This window comes from Acomys minous (genome assembly GCF_964271855.1).
Source record: "Acomys minous genome assembly, chromosome: 11".
Lineage (NCBI taxonomy): Eukaryota > Metazoa > Chordata > Mammalia > Rodentia > Muridae > Acomys > Acomys minous.
Genome location: NC_140492.1, coordinates 59,125,085 through 59,140,974, shown reverse-complemented (window position 1 = coordinate 59,140,974; position 15,890 = coordinate 59,125,085). Strand labels below are relative to the sequence as shown.

At 49.0% G+C, this 15,890-nt stretch overlaps 2 protein-coding genes across 2 annotated transcripts in view; both read left to right on the top strand.

Annotated features, from left to right (window-relative positions):
• TM4SF19 (transmembrane 4 L six family member 19) overlaps nucleotides 1-15,890 on the top strand; it is a 190,227-nt gene that overhangs the window by 120,141 nt on the left and 54,196 nt on the right. The gene's annotated exons all lie outside the window — the stretch shown is intronic.
• The window catches only part of TFRC (transferrin receptor), an 80,723-nt gene continuing 69,179 nt past the window's right edge, over nucleotides 4,347-15,890 (top strand). The window contains exon 1 of the mRNA XM_084802144.1: nucleotides 4,347-4,350. The gene's annotated coding sequence lies outside the window, so the exon portion shown is untranslated. The remainder of the gene's footprint in view (nucleotides 4,351-15,890) is intronic.

Genomic DNA, 15,890 nt, shown 5'->3' with positions numbered 1-15,890 from the left:
CAGTAAAAATAGCGACAGGAGGGACTTTCAAAGAATTAATTGGCCTGATAGACAGGATATATATATAGGTTAGTTATAATTAGCTTTCTTTTCTTTTTCTTCTTTCTTTCTTTTTAAAAACGAGACAGAGTCTCTTGTAGCCAAGGCTGGTGTCAAACTCCCTACATAGTCAGAAGACCTTGTGCTCTGACCCGCTTACTCTCACGCCAAGTGCTGGGATCCGCGGCATACACCACCATGCCCTGTTTAGTCGTTCCTTCTTTTTGCTTGTTTGTTTGATTTAAGACAAGGTTTCTCTGTGTAGCTTTGGATGTCCTGGATTCATTCACCTTGTAGACCAGATCTGCCTGCTTGTCTACAGAGAAACCTTGTCTCAACCCCCCCCCCCACCTCCAAAACCTAAAAAAACAAACAACAGCAGCAACAACAACAACAAAGCAACTTGGAGAAGAAAGAGTTTATTTTATCATACAGCTTATGGTCCATTGGGAAAGAAAAGTCAGGGCAGCAACTCAAGGCCAGGACCTGGAGGCAGGAGCTGAGGCAGAGGCCATGGAAGAACACATGCTCCACATGGCTCACTCAGCTGCTTTCTTATAGCACCCAGGGGTGACACTACCCACAGTGGGCAGAGGCCTCCCACATCCATCACTAATCAAGATAAAGCCCCATAGACTTGCCTACAGACAATATGACGAGGATGATGCTTCACTTAAAGCTCCTCCTTCCCAGATGACTCCAGTTTATGTCAAGTTGACGAAACAAAGCAAGCAAGCAAGCAAGCAAACAAACAAACCCAAACTAGCTGGGTGGCGGCGGCGCACGCCTTCAACCCCAACGTTTGAGAGGCAGAGGTAGGTGGATCTCTGAGTTCGAGGCCAGCCTGGTTTACAGGGTGGGTTCCAGGACAGCCAGTGGCTATGTGGAGAAACCCTGTCTCAAGAAGCACCCCTCCTACCGCCCCCCCTCCACCCCAACTACCCAGCACAGGGACTCAAGGAACAAGAAGCCTTGTAGAACTGGGGGCAGGCATTGAATAATGAGGTTGTGAACCAAGAAACATCCGGGCTGGCCAGCAGCCCCCAACTACAAGAGGCGAGGGAGGGTGTCTGGAGCACAGCTCAGCTGACACCTTGACTTAGTTCTTGCAGCTTCCAACATGATGAGAGAACGGATTCTTGTGGTCTTTAGGCCATGCGTTTTGTGGTGATGCATTTGACAACTCAGAAAAGCTAATTTGGCTGAGTTGCTTCATAGGCCGCTTGGGCAATCAAAGCCAGAAACAATAATTACTGTCAACATGTCATGTGAACCTGGTGATGGGCCAGAGGATTTTTTTTTATCTTTGACCCTAATGTATTTTATTATCCTCTTGGATAATAATAAAGCCCCACAATCAAATTAGTGGATCATGCAAAACATAGAGAGGTTAGTGATGGAGACAGAATATACGCAAAAAAACACTTGGAGCTGCAAAAGTGGACTGAACTTTGGAAGCTGCCGCTGAGCAAGAGCAAAGTCTTTTGTTCAGGTTCAGAGAACCAACAGTCTGACTGCAGGAGGGAGACTTCTCATCCCGCTGGCAGCTCACACCACAAAGGCTCTGCCTGGACACTGAGCAGGACGGATACCCTGAAGTCCTGGAAAAGACAGGGCTTTACAAGACAGTCCAAGAGACAGGAGACCAGTATCTCGTGGGCCTCTGGGCTAGTACAGCCATATCTGGATGCCACACATCTGGGACTCTAGGCAGGAAAGGGAGGAGTCTGCAAACTGTAGTGCATGGGACGATCAGGGCACAGAAAGGGAAAGCTTTTCCCTGGAAAGGGGAAGGCGTGGAAAGGTGGGATGTATTTAAGTTCTGAGTGGCCTATTTGTTTTGTTGCCTTTGAGACAGGTTCTCATTATGTAGCCCTGGCTATTCTGGAACTCACTATGTAGACCAGCCTGGCCTCGAACTCACGGAGAGTTGTATCTGTATCTGTCGGGTAGACAGTCCTTCCCTAGGCATCGCTACACTGCAGGGTAGGAGCCTGCACCGAATGACCCCTGCCTGAGCAGGGATTCATTCACATAGGAGAAGGAGGCACAGCATCCATCCGGCGGCATGTGCACATCTGGATCAAGGCACGCCTGTGACTTTTGAAACTTTGTGACTGTGACGCTTACTGATTTCCTTTTATGATCCTCACCAGTTATGTCTTTATCACTCACAATTCCATACCCTAACGAGTCACACCCACCTGCAGATTTAACAGCTTGCCAGATGAGGCGTCATGAAGTAGGAACGGCAACAGTTTGTGTTCATTGCAAAACTTCTAGGTGTGGAAATTATGGTAGATTTTTAATTTATTTTTATTTGTGTGTGTCTGTGTGCACGTGCTGACAGGTCTGTAGGTGCTTCTGGAGGCCGGAAGAGTGCATTGGGTCCACAGGAACTGGAGATTCAGGAGACTATGAGCTACCTAATGTGGGTGATGAGAACAGGACTTTATCGGTTGGCTTTCTGCTGTGGATGATGTAGCTGGCTCCTTTGGGTGATGATAGGTTATCTCCGTGGTGAAATAAAGCCAATTCAAGCCAAATTAGAGTTTATACATGCAGGTTTATTGGGGGCAGCTCTTGGGTGGGTTCACTGCTCCCACAGGGCCAGGGGAGTAGCCATGCAGAGAGAGACAGAAAAGTGGGGGGGGGGGCGGGGAAAGGGGGAGGCAGCAGAGAGAAAGCAAAGCATATGTGCAAAGAGAGGAAAGGTGTAGGCGGGTGTGGGGGGGGGGAGAGAAGGGAACCAAAATGTCTGGATTATATAGGGCAGAGCTCTAGGGGAGGGTCATCCCAGCCCTTGGGCTGGAAGGTTCAGGGCAGAGGGCAGGGTATGCCAGTCATGCCCTGGACTGGGTAGGGACTGAGGGATGCTGGGAGAACCTGGGGGCCAGGTGTGCTTTAGTTATATGGGTCCTGGGTCTGAATCCCGATAGAGGTCTCTTCTCCACTACACAGGACACTTCCGGTCCCTGCTTCTGCTTACCGTACTTATGTTATAATTTTGCTTAGATCAGTATTCACTGTTTGTGCTTTAGAGCAGCAAGCGGTTCTCACCTTGGGTCTCTGTCCCTTGGGGGTCAAGTGGCCTTTTCACAGGGGTCTCCTACGATCACAGGAAAGTGCAGATATCTACATTACAACTCATAGCAGTAGCAACATTACAGTTAGAAAATAGCAATGAAATTATATGTATACACACATATATACATATATGCATACACACACAAACACATGCAGAGGATTTTCAACACAGGGTTTTTCTGTGTAACACATCCCTGGCTGTCCTGGACTCACTTTATAGACTGAAGCAACGAAATAATTTTATGGTTGGGGGCGCCCGCAACAAGAGGAACTGCATTAAAGGGCCGCAGCAGTGAGAAGGTTGAGAACTGCTGCTCTAGAGTGTACCAGAAGGAATGACTTTTTCCTACACAATGTCTTCAGCTGCTCTAGAGTGTACCAGAAGGAATGACCTTTTCCTACACAATGTCTTCAGTTTTCCAATAGCTAATAATTGCCTTACTTCTCTTCTTTATTAGTGTTCTGATGTCTGTTACTAATTCAAGCCCAAGCCCTCTTTTAGTTGTATAATCACAGTCAGATCATTTAAGCCCTCAGGGTCCATGTTCCTGAGCAGATGTGTTCCACAGCTCTGCGGCTTGCTTTGGTCTGCACTGGTGCTTGCCAGCCCTCAACCACAGCAGCTCCCTGAAACGGCCTTTCCCGTCCAACTCAGCCTCAAGACACTCCACGTTTTATCTGCCCGTGGTGCCTAGGCTCTATTTATTTTCTCTTGGTTAATGATGTCATTTTGATAGAGCACATTATAGCTTCCTGAGAAAAATGAGTGTGTGAGAGCACATTATTATTTTTATTTATTTATTTATTTATTTATTTATTTATTTATTTATTTATTTTGAGACAAGGCTTCTCTGTGCAGCCTTGGCTGTCCTGGACTTGCTTTGTAGACAAGGCTGGCCTGGAACTTACAAAGATCCACCTGCATCTGCCCTGTGTCTTTTTTTTTTTTTTTTTTTTTTTTGAGACAGTGTCTTGATATTAATGCTGGGTTTGCCTTGAACTAGCAATTCTTCTGACTTAGCCTTCTAGGAGCTCAGATCCAGTAATATGTCTCAGTGCTTGGCCTACTGTGTCCACCTATCATCTGTCCATTTGTCTATCATCTATTATTGGTCTGTTTATCATTTATTATCTGTCGGTCTATCTATCTATCATCTATCTATTATCTGTCTGTGTGTCTGTCTTTCTATCGTCCGTCTATCTTCTATCTGTCTGTGCTTCAGATTGAGCCCAAGGCCTCACACATGCTAGGCAAGCTGTCCGCCACTGAGTGACATCCTAGCCCAGGAAGAACCCAATCAGTTTACAAAATGCTCCATGCTCACACGTGGCACTGGATGCTCTTTTTCCCTCACAGAGATCTGTCTGTCTCTGCCTCCCCAGTGCTGGCATTAAAGGCATCCACCATCACACCCACAGCCCGAGCCTCCCTTTTAAAAATGTTCTCACACCCCGTCAGGGCCTCTCCTTGTCCATAGGAGCTGCCTCAGCAGATCTAGAGACCAAGACCACAGTATCCAAAGAGCATCAAGGCCCATGGTAGAGACACGTACAATGTTGTTGTACCAAATCAGCCCCAAATTGAAAGGCTTAGAGCCTCAGACACTTGCTTTTATTGCTGTTTCTCGCTGTGCTGAGGGTGTACTCTGGGTCTTTGTGCTTGCCGGGCGTCTTACGGTTTCTATTGCTGCGATGAACAACATGACCAAAAAGCGAGTTGAAGAGGAAAGGATTCATTTCCCTTATACAGCCACATTGTAGTCCATCACTGAAGGAAGCCAGGACAGGAACTCAAACAGGACAGGATCCTGGAGGCAGGAGCTCATACAAAGGCCATGGAGGGGTGCTGCTTACTGGCTTGCTCCCCCATCCATCACTAATTAAGAAAATGACCTAAGCAGGGCGTGGTGCAGCACATGCCTTTAATCCCAGCACTCAGGAGGCAGAGGCAGGCGGATCTCTGTGAGTTCGAGGCCAGCCTGGTCTACAAAGCGAGTCCAGGACAGCTAAGGCTACACAGAGAAACCCTGTCTCGAAAAACAGAAAAAAAAAAAAAAAGAAAAAGAAAGGAAGAAAGAAAGAAAGAAAGAAAGGAAAACTCTAGTTTGTGTGTGGAGTTGACTGGGTAAGCGTGCTCAGCTGCAGCCACAGCCTGTGAACAATGGTTATTCCCTGGGTCTGTGAAGCAGGAATCTGCGCTGGCTGCTTCGGACTCATTCTGTTATAAGGTTGGTTGGAGTGGCACCTGCGGCATCTCAGAGGCTTGGCGGGACAGAATCATCTGCTGAATTCACTGTTGAGTTGCCCCCCGTCCAGTCCTCACTGGGGGTTGGCCAACGCATCTATCTGTTCTATGAGCCAGTTCACACTTGGTTGTAGAGGGTACAACCAAGGAGATGCACCAGGAGGCAGAGACTGTTGGATCCTGAAAAATAAACTGGCCTAAGCTGCTAACTGAGATGCCTGTTAACACATCCAAGCTGATGCAGGGCTGTCTCAGTGTCTAGACTCCTCTCAGAGCTTCTCAGCTGCTCATGCTATCCTAAACCTCTCCAGCCCGGAGCGCCACGTCCCTTCCCCCAGCATCTCTCTCCTATATAATCCAGCTATTTTGGCCACCTGATCTCCTGGCCTCTTGCTTCTCCTGGTCCTTCGTCTCTTGGTTCCGTGTGCATGCCTGGTGCCTCAAAAGCTAGAAAGTGGTGTCAGATCCCCTGGAACTGGAGTTACGAATGGTTTTGCGCTGCCATGTGGGAGGTGCTTGGAACTGAACCCAGGCCCTCTGCAAGAGCAATAAATGTCCTTAACCACTGAGCCATCTCTCCCGGCCCATTGAAAAACTTAAAAACAAAACAAAACAAAACAAAAAAATCCCCCAAAACTACAATGGTAAATCTTATGTGTATATTTTACCGCAGTAACAAATGTGTTAGTTTTAGAAAAATAAGGAAACAAGCAACTACATAGTGAAGCTTTGGGTTGAATCTCGTGTTCTTTTTTTTTTTTTTTTTTTAGGCCACGGTCTTGCTGCGCAAGCTAGGCTGGTCTGGAAGATTAATAGAGGTCCTGAAGGACCAGCTGGTAGGAGGGCTCTCAACCAAGGCCCAAGTGTTATAGGCGCTGGAGTCCGGGGAAAATTCTGTGGGTTCTGAGTCCAGCATGGCTGGAACATGGGGAAGGCAGGGCCGGGGGGTAGAGGGGGTGCCTGGAATGAGAGGTAAAGGGTAAAGCCAGCTCCCACAGACCTAAGAAGGAGTCAGGGGGTGTAGGTGGAGGGTAAATGATGGATGGACGATTGGATGATGACGGTGACACACAACCGGGCTTGTGTTTGAGTTCTCTCTAGTTGCTAGCCCTACGTGGAAGAGGTGAAGTAGTAAAAAGCAATGATATGCATCCAGGTGAATCTTGGGGCCGATCTGGGGCCAAGAGGAGTCGGGGGGAGGGGGAGAGAGATAGATTGACAAAAGATAATCCTGAGGTAACTCCGACCAGCCAGGGCATCTGCTGGGACGACCGGAGGACCAGCTGTGGTTGGAGGAGAAACACGCCATGATTCCTGTTGACTGGTGGGCAGTCGGCTAGCAGGCAGAAGTGTGCAGTTATCTCAGGAGGCTGAGGAGGAAGGAGGAGATATTGACTGTCACTTCGGGTCCAGCAGCTCCACCTCTGTACCACGTGCTGTTCTTCCCCCATGTCACCAAGATGCCTTCCTGTGTGTACAGCCCTCAGGGCCCTACGAGGGCATCTCAAATCCTCCCCTCGCCCACCAGACTTACCCCTGCAGCCTCTTCTAGAGCTAAACCCATCCTCACCCTTCTATGTTGGAGAAGACCCTAAGACCTTGAACTAGGTCCTTCCCACATGCTGGACAGTCTTGACCCTCTCCTTTACACAGAGGAGATGCGATCTCCGCTCCCCACTGTCTCTGCCAGCATCAGCTTGCAGGCATTCTGCTGGCTTGGCTTCCACAGGCTCCAGGCTGGGTCTGGAAGATCTCACTCTCCCGGGGGTGGTCCACTCCTCCCCTCTGCCTGGGCCTGCCCCCGGGGGCCAGTCGGACTTTGGTAAGCTCACCTCCTCATCTTAATTCTGCAACTCCATAGAGTGTGGTTTGGTCTTGTTCCAAAAAAGCACTTAAGTACCAGGGCCCCTGGGTCCTGGTCTGAGATCTTCCCGGCACATTGTGAATCTCTGGCCGGACAAGGTCTTCTAGAAGGGATGTGGTTCCTGTTTTCCTCAGAGCAAGAGTACACCGGCTGTAATCTCTAAGTAGTGGCCCAGGGGGAAGCATCACACCTTTAGGTGAATGAGCTCTTGCCTTGCCCGTCTACCATGATGAGGTTTAGCCTAAATCCTCCAGGGATCCCCAAACTGGAACCCAGATTTCTGAACGGAGGAAGCAAACCTGGCCTGTCTCTCTCACTTCCCTCAGAGACAGGGTCTGCTGCTTCCAGGACGGAACTCCCTCCCTCCCTCCCTCCCTCCCTTTGCCTCTGCCCTCCTTGGCCGCCCTCACCTGCAGCCCACACCTTGGACCAGAGTTGCAGTTGCCCTTGGCACCCAGAGGTCTGGAGATGTTACATAACAGGACTTGGCCAGACATTCTGGTTTGGCAGATACAGCCTACAATACAAGTTAAAAACTGTTCCGAAAATGCAGCGCAGCTGCCTAAACACACAAGGTGGGGAGGAGGCTTTGGGGCAAAGGTCACAGTCAGCAGAGGTTGAGTTTGCCACAGAGATATTGGGCTCAGAGATCTGACTCCAAGAGAGACATCGAACCCATTTGTTCCTGTTTCCTGTTCGCCTCATCCTGCACGTCTGTTCCCGCAGAGACATCAAGTAAGCTAATGGGTTTTGTGACCTGCCCAGCTCTTAGCCGTGCTCTCTAGGACCGAGCGCGCCTCTGTTGGCCTCTACTTACTGGGTTCCGCCTCCTAGTGTCAGCCAGCTCCACCCTTCTGCTCTGTGCCCATCTGTCACCTATGTCTGCGCAGTGTCTTGCTTTCCTGTTTTACTGTCGTTCTGTGGCCATGTTTCAGACATATGTACCTCCCGACATCGTTCATCTTCCTCCTCCTTCTCCTTCCTGCTCTGCATCTTTACCATTTCTAAGTACTCTGTCTCTCTGGTGGAGGGAGACAGTCATTAACCCCTCCACCTGTGACCATGGCCCCCTTGTTCCCTGTCAGGTGGGGCAATAATATCCACGTGGCTCCTTGCTCTTAAAGCACATCTGGGCACAGAAGCAGGAGCTGTAGACTGCTCTTTCTCCCCTTGTCCCTTTGCAGGGTCTCTAGATAGCCAATGCCAGTCTGTAGCTCATCATCAGACAAATCCTGAATGCCTTAGACTCATGGCTTCTCCTGCCTCACCTGTCCGAGTGCTGGGGTCACAGACGTGGGCCACCACCTGCACTGGGTTTTTTCCCCCCTCTTATTTAAAATAACTTGCCGGCTGTTGTGGTTGGATCTGGGACTTATAAAGAAGAACGAGGAACTGGGTAGGTGGTTTGGCGGGGAAAGCTCTTGCAGTGTTAAACACGAGGACCTGACTTCAGCGCCCCCAACACCCGTGTAAATACCTGTGTGAGCTCAGCTGCCTACCTGCAAGCACAGTCCTTGGGAGGTGGAGATGGGCTTCCTGGGGCAAGCTTACCAGCTGGACCAGTAGAACCCCTGAGCTCTGAGTTCAAGGGAGAGACCCTGCCTCAATGTATAATAAGACAGAGAAGGCTGGGAAGATGGCGCCGTGGGTAAAGGTGCTTGCTGCCAAGCCTGGTGACTGGAATTTGGTCTCTGGGACACACGGAGTGGGAGGAAAGAACCAACTCCTGCAAGATGTCATTTTCTTTTCCACATGCGCACCGACCCGTGCTTGGGTTGCCCCCACTGCATGCACACACAAATAAGTGTAACAAAATATATGTAAGGCACCAGGCAGTGGTGGCACACACCTTTAATCCCAGCACTCAAGGGGCAGAGGCAGGTGGATCTCCTTGAGTTCAAGGCCAGCCTGGTGTACAGGACAAGTTCCAGGACAGCTAAGGCTATATAAAGAGACCCTGTCTTGAAGAAGAAGAAGAAGAAGAAGAAGAAGAAGAAGAAGAAGAAGAAGAAGAAGAAGAAGAAGAAGAAAGAAAGAAAGAAAGAAAGAGAAAAAGAAAAAGAAAAAGAAAAAGAAAAAGAAAAAAATGGCAGAAAATGGTAAGGATACCTCAACTTTTGTCTCCCTGTGTCTGTCTGTCTGTCTGTCTGTCTGTCTGTCTGTCTGTCTGTCTGTCTGTCTCTCTCTCTCTCTCTCTCTCTCTCTCTCACACACACACACACACACACACACACACGAATGAACACGCATACACACATTCACATGTGTATACACATACACACCTTTCTCCCCCTAAACAAGAGAAAAAAAAAAAACAAGACAAAAACCCCAAAAACCAAACAAAAAACCAAAAGCAGAACAAAGAGGCTTTCTGAGTGGTCCCTACAGAATCTCGTGGGCTTCAAAACAGAGGAACCCCCAGCCCTCCAGGGTGGAATCTGCAAAGGTGGGTGGAGGGCGGGCTTCTCTGTGGTTGGTACCCGGTGAGAGGGAAAGAGGAAGGAGCTAGCTGCTGCGGGGAGGATGAGGATGTAGTGCCGGCGCTGGAGAGGACTTGGGGCCAGGGGTGGAGGCTGGGGCAGGGAAGCAGTTGCATTCCTCCTGCTTCTTGCCTGGCTCTGCCCACACACAGCTGTTCCCAGCCCAGCCAGGAATAAAAAAGAACCACAAAGGAAATGCAGTAGCTGTGCCCATGTCATTACCATAGCAAGCTCCCTTCAAACGGATTTCACAGCCGCTTCCACACATACCTGCCCCGTTGGCTGCCCACAGATTCCCCAGGAGCAGTCCTAGGTCTTCTGTTTTGTTCATGGTGCATAAGCACACACACACACACACACACACACACACACACACACACACACGCACGCACACACCCACGCACACACGCACACACGCACACACGCACACACACACCAATTCTGATGTTTGGGCAGCTGTGTCTGGAAATTTAAATTAATGCTCATTAAGAAATGACTATTTCAGCTGGGCGGTGGTGGTGTACGCCTTTAATCCCAGCACTTGGGAGGCAGAGGCAGGCGGATCTCTGTGAGTTCAAGGCCAGCCTGGTCTACAAAGTTAGTCCAGGACAGCCAAGGATACACAGAGAAACTTTGTCTCGGAAAAAAAAAAAAAAAAAGAAATGACTATTCCCAGCCAGGTGGTGGCACCAGTAGTAGTGGTGGTGGTGGTGATGGTGGTGCACGCCTTTAATCCCAGCTCTTGGGAGACAGAGGTAGGCAGATCTTTGTGAGTTCGAGGCCAGCCTGGTCCATAAAGAGAGTTCCAGGACAGTCAGAGCTGTTACACAGAGAAACCCTGTCTTAAAAAACCAAACCAAGTTGGTTGGGGATTTAGCTCAGTGGTAGAATCGCAAGGCCCTGGGTTCGGTCCTCAGCTCTGAGAGAAAAAAAAAAGAAAAGAAAAGAAAAAAGAAAAACCAAACCAAAAAGAAAAGACAAGAAAACAGAAAAAGAAAAGACTAGTCCCTGGGTGTGGTGGCATATGCCTTTAATCCCAGCACTCGGGAGGTAGAGGCAGGCAGATTGCTATGAGTTCGAGGCCAGCATGGTTTGCAAAGGGAGTCCAGGACAGGTAAGGCTACACAGAGAAACCTGTCTGGGGGGTGAGTGGGGGGAAGAAAGAAAGAAAAGAAATGACTAGTCAAAACTAAAATCAAACCCCCAATGCCTCCAAGCCTGATGATTTTGCATACATATTAATATCTTTTAGATTTTAAAACTTTATTTTGTATGTGTGAATGCTTTGCCTGCATGTATGTGTATGTATCACCTGCAAACCTGTGTTCTGAGAGCCCGGAAGAGGGAGTTGGATCCCTAGGACTGAAGTAACAGACGGTTGTGAGCCACCATGTGGGTGCTGGGAATCGAACCTGGGTCCTCTGCAAGAGCTGTGAGTGCTTGAAACCATTTAGCCATCTCTCCATCCCTGTGCGCATATTTTTAACGTTCAAACTCTTTTAGAAAGGACAAGATGGCATGTAGCAATTCCTTTTTCCTACATCAGTGTCTGCTCTGTTGACTTCAAAACTAAAATGAGCATAAGTCGTTTTCTTGTGTATTCTGGACTAGAGAGAGATGGCTCAGTGGTTAAGAGTTATCCCTGCTCAGCCAGGTGGCAGCGGCAGTGTACGCCTTTAGCCCCAGCACTCAGGAGGCAGAGGCAGGAGGATCTGTGAGTTTGAGGCCAGCCTGGTTTACAGAGTGAGCTCCAGGCCAGCCAGGGCTACGTAGTGACATCTTCTTTCAAAACAATTACTTAAGAATCAGAAGCTGCTGACGAGAACAGCGAGCGTCACGTGTGATTCTGAAGCGCTGCTCCCCCGTCACACCCTAAGGTAAATTCCTTATCAAGTAAGCTAATGGTAACAAATGAGAGGCAGGTGTAGAACGGAATGCGCATGAAGGAGGCAGCTGAGACCACAGGCCAGCAGAGCCCGGGAGGCCTCCCGCCTCGGAGCTTTCACCCTAGGGAAGCTATGTAAGAGTGGAGCATGTGATGAAAACGAATCCCAAACAGCCGTCTCCAGTCTCAACAAATGGTAATGTCTTAGAATCTTAGTCATTTAGGTTTTGTTTTGTCACCCCTATCCCCAATAGTTTCCAATTTGTTTGATGTTTTCTTCAGGGCTGAGGTTTTAATAGTAAATTGGAGAGATCCATTCAAATTTTCCGTACTAAGCATACTAAGTGGTAAGATTTTATAAGCACACATGTGGTTGGCTTTTTGTTTTGTTTTGTTTTTTTTTTTTTTAGACAGGGTTTCTCTGTATAGACCTGGCTGGCTTTGAACTCACAGAGATCATCCTGCCTCTGCCTCCCCAGTGTACCACCACTGCCTGCCTTTTTATTTATTTATTTATTTATTTTGTTTTTTTTCAATACAGGGTTTCTCTGTGTGGCCCTGGCTGTCCTGGACTCACTTTGTAGACCAGGCTGCCCTCAAACTCAGAGATCCGCCTACCTCTGCCTCCTGAGTGCTGAGATTACAGGTGTGCACCACCGCTCCCGGCTCTTTATTTTGTCTTTTGAGACGGGGTCTGCCTGTTATGTATCTCTGGCTGTCCTGGAACTCATTATGTAGACCTGGTTGGCCTGGAATTCACAGAGATTCTCCTGCCTCTGCCTCCCTAGTGCTGGGGTTAGAGTTCTTTTAAAGAAGTCAGGAAGTGGGTAGAAATTTGGAGCAATATAAAAACTGTACCCTCACACCATCCCCTTCCTCTCCTGAAGTCAGATACCCCTGGACCTCTGACAGGCCCCCCTGCCCATACCAAGGCGGAACCAGGAAAGAGGTCAGCACTCCACAGTCAGCCATTAGCAGGTCCTGGTGCCAGGTGCTGAAGAAACAGCCAGGCTGACAACCCCTATCTTACCCCACATCCCAACCAAGTCCTTTGAAGACTATCTCAGTTGGTCTGGTCCTCACAACTCAATGAATTTGGTTCTGTTATCCACATTTTCTGGAGCTGAGAGCTGGGAGCTGGGAAACTGCCCTGGGTCACACAGCAGGCAGACTGCAGAGGCGAAGCCGAGCAAGCCCCTGCACCTCGCCTACGTGCTCCACTGCTGTGGAGTCTGCGGCTCTGCGCAGCAGAGTGCACTCCTCAGCCTCTCTGGTCTCCTATCCATTCTAGATGACAAGGTTGGGGTCCCCAGGAAAACTCCACTGTCTGGATCTGTACCTGGAGCTCATGTTCTAGGCGGGCACAAGGTGGCAGAGCCACCACCTCTGTCCGCTGCCCCTCTCCATCTGTCTATCACCTGCCGCTCTCTCCCCTCTCTCATGTAGCTCACGCTGCTTTTGAATTCGGACATCTTACCTCAGCCTCGGAAATGCAGGAATTACAGATATGCCTCGGCACTCCCTGTGCTCCTCAAGCTGGTCTTGAGCTCTTACTGATCTTCCTGCCTCACTCTTCTTTTGTTTTTATTTTTGGTTTTTTCGAGACAGGGTTTCTCTGTGTAGCCTTGGCTGTCCTAGACTCACTTTGTAGACCAGGCTGGTCTCGAACTCACAGTGATCCGCCTGCTTCTGCCTCCCGGGTGCTGGGATTAAAGGCGTGCGCCATCAAACCTAGTCATGCTCATACTTTTTTCCCTCTTTCTTTTTGAGGGAGGGGCTCTCTGTGTAGCTCTGGCTATTCTTATACTTTCTATGTAAACCAGGCTGGCCCCGAACTCAGAGATCTGCCTGCCTCTGCCTCTGTAGCGCTGGGATGGAAGGCGCTGGGATGTATTTTATGTATATGAGTGCTTTGTCTGCACACAGCAGAAGGGGGCTTTAAATCCCATTAGAGATCAGATCAGATGGTTGTGACCCATTGTGTGTGTGCCGGTAATTGAACACTGGACCTCGGGAAGAACAGTCAGTGTTCAGAACTGCTGAGCCATCTCTCCGGCCTCTTCATTTTCTTCTCTTCTCTTTCTTTCCTTTTTAAAAAACCCCAAATAGAGTCTCATAACGCATTGCTAGGATTACAGGCATGTAGCACCATGCCCAGCCCTTTCTTTCAGAGCCGTGCAAACCTGCAGAGCTGTCTCTGAGTGCCAAGTTCTTTGCTGCTTCTGAGGATAGGTATAATACAACAAAGCCCTTTGGCAGTTAACCCAGAAACTCACAACTGGGTCAAAGAGCAGGGGATAAATGTCAGTGCAGTGCTCAGCCACAGGGAAGACATCTGTATCGTACCTCCTTTTCCCAAGGCTCTGGCTCCATCCAGAAAGAGGGGACAGGATGATTGTAAGCCCCAGATGTCAGAGAAAACCAGACCGAAACAGTGCTAGCTGGACACAGCTGGACACAGCTGGACACAGAGCTCCTACACTCATAGGAGCTGTAGCTGCTGCAGGAGCAAACCAGTCCACACTGCAACTTAGAGGGGGCAGGGCCTTAGGAGCCGAGCTCCTACCTTTACCTAAAGAGCAAATGACAGTTGATGGCTTTAGGCAGGGAGACTCAGTTTTCTTTAAGAGTATGGTTCCTGGTAGGTCTGTTTCAGTACATACCCATAAAATATGAAATATAAATATACACATACCCACACCCACATATATATATACATACATATATATGTGTGAATATATATATATATATATATTTAAAGGACACATTACGTATCAAGCACAGAGGGAATGCTTTGCTTTACATCAACAGGGAAGTGTAATGTAAAACACATTCAACAAGACATGCTGGACCAGGCAACTTGAGGCCTTTCTCCACATTCGTTCACTCCTATTATCTTGTTGTTGCTTTACATATTTAATTGCTATGTCGTTGTTTTTACAAGTTCCTCAAGAATGGCCAGTTTTTCCTGTCCGGCTCTCCAGTCCCCAGTCCCCAGGGCTTTGCACCAAGCGTGTGCTTCCGGCTGACTGAGCTGTCTGAATGTGCGGCCGTGTGGCAGGCACTGTGGTAAGCCGCACAGTGCGGGGACCCAGAGGGATCAGTTCAGACGGAGGAGAGAGGAGAAATCCCGCCCTGGACACTTTGAGAAAGGCAGCATGGCAGCTGGTTGGGGTGGTGCATGCCTTTAATCCCAGTGCTCAGGAGGCAGAGGCAGGCAGATCTTTGTGAGTTCAAGGCCAGCCTGGTCTACAAAGAGAGTCTAGGGCAGTCAGGGCTACACAGAAAAACCTTGGCTCAAAAACCAAAAAAAACAAAAACCCAAACCAAACAAACAAACAAAAGGTGGCATGGCAAGACACTTTTATTGTGAAAACATTAGATTCTGGAGCCTAGGAAGAGAGGAGAGTGTGGTTGATGGAGCCGCCGCCTGACGGCAGCCCTGACCCCTCAAAGGAACCAGAGCAGGAACCAAGCTTCTCTAGGGCAGCACGTCACAGCTTCAGCTCCTGAGCTTCACAAGACGCAAGGCAGGTGTGGGGTTAATAGGATTAGAAACAAATTATTTTCAGGATGGCAGGTCTGTTTTAGGAGTGTCGCAGTGGGACAGAGATCCAGTTTCCGAGCAACTGTCAGCTTCGCTGCCAGCCTCTGTGCGTATTGAGAAAGAAGAATGGCAGGACCTTTCCCTAGGGACTCTTCTCTCTCTCTCTCTCTCTCTCTCTCTCTCTCTCTCTCTCTCTCTCTCTCTCACACACACACACACACACACACACACACACACACACACACGCACATGCACACACACACACAAACACACACACATACACACAAACACACACACATACACACACACAAACACACACACATACACACACACACATACACACACACACACACACACGCACACACGCGCGCGCACACACACGTACATACACACAAACACACACACACATACACACACACACACACACATACACACACATACACACACACGCACACACACACATACATACACACACACCGGAGTTCTTCCTCACGCCAAGCCAAACTTCCTGCCCTGATACTTACAAAAAGAATAATTTTGTTGTTTTCCCTCTCATTACAGAACACTAGAAAGATAGGAAAAGGCAGCTAGGCATCTTTAATTTTAGCACTCCGGGAGCAGGGGCAGGCAGATCTCTGCGAGTTCAAGGCAGTCTAGTCTACACAGTGAGTTCTAGGACACCCAGGGCTATGTATATAAGTTGCCCATAGCAGCCTTGGCTCACTCTGTAAACCAGGCAGGCC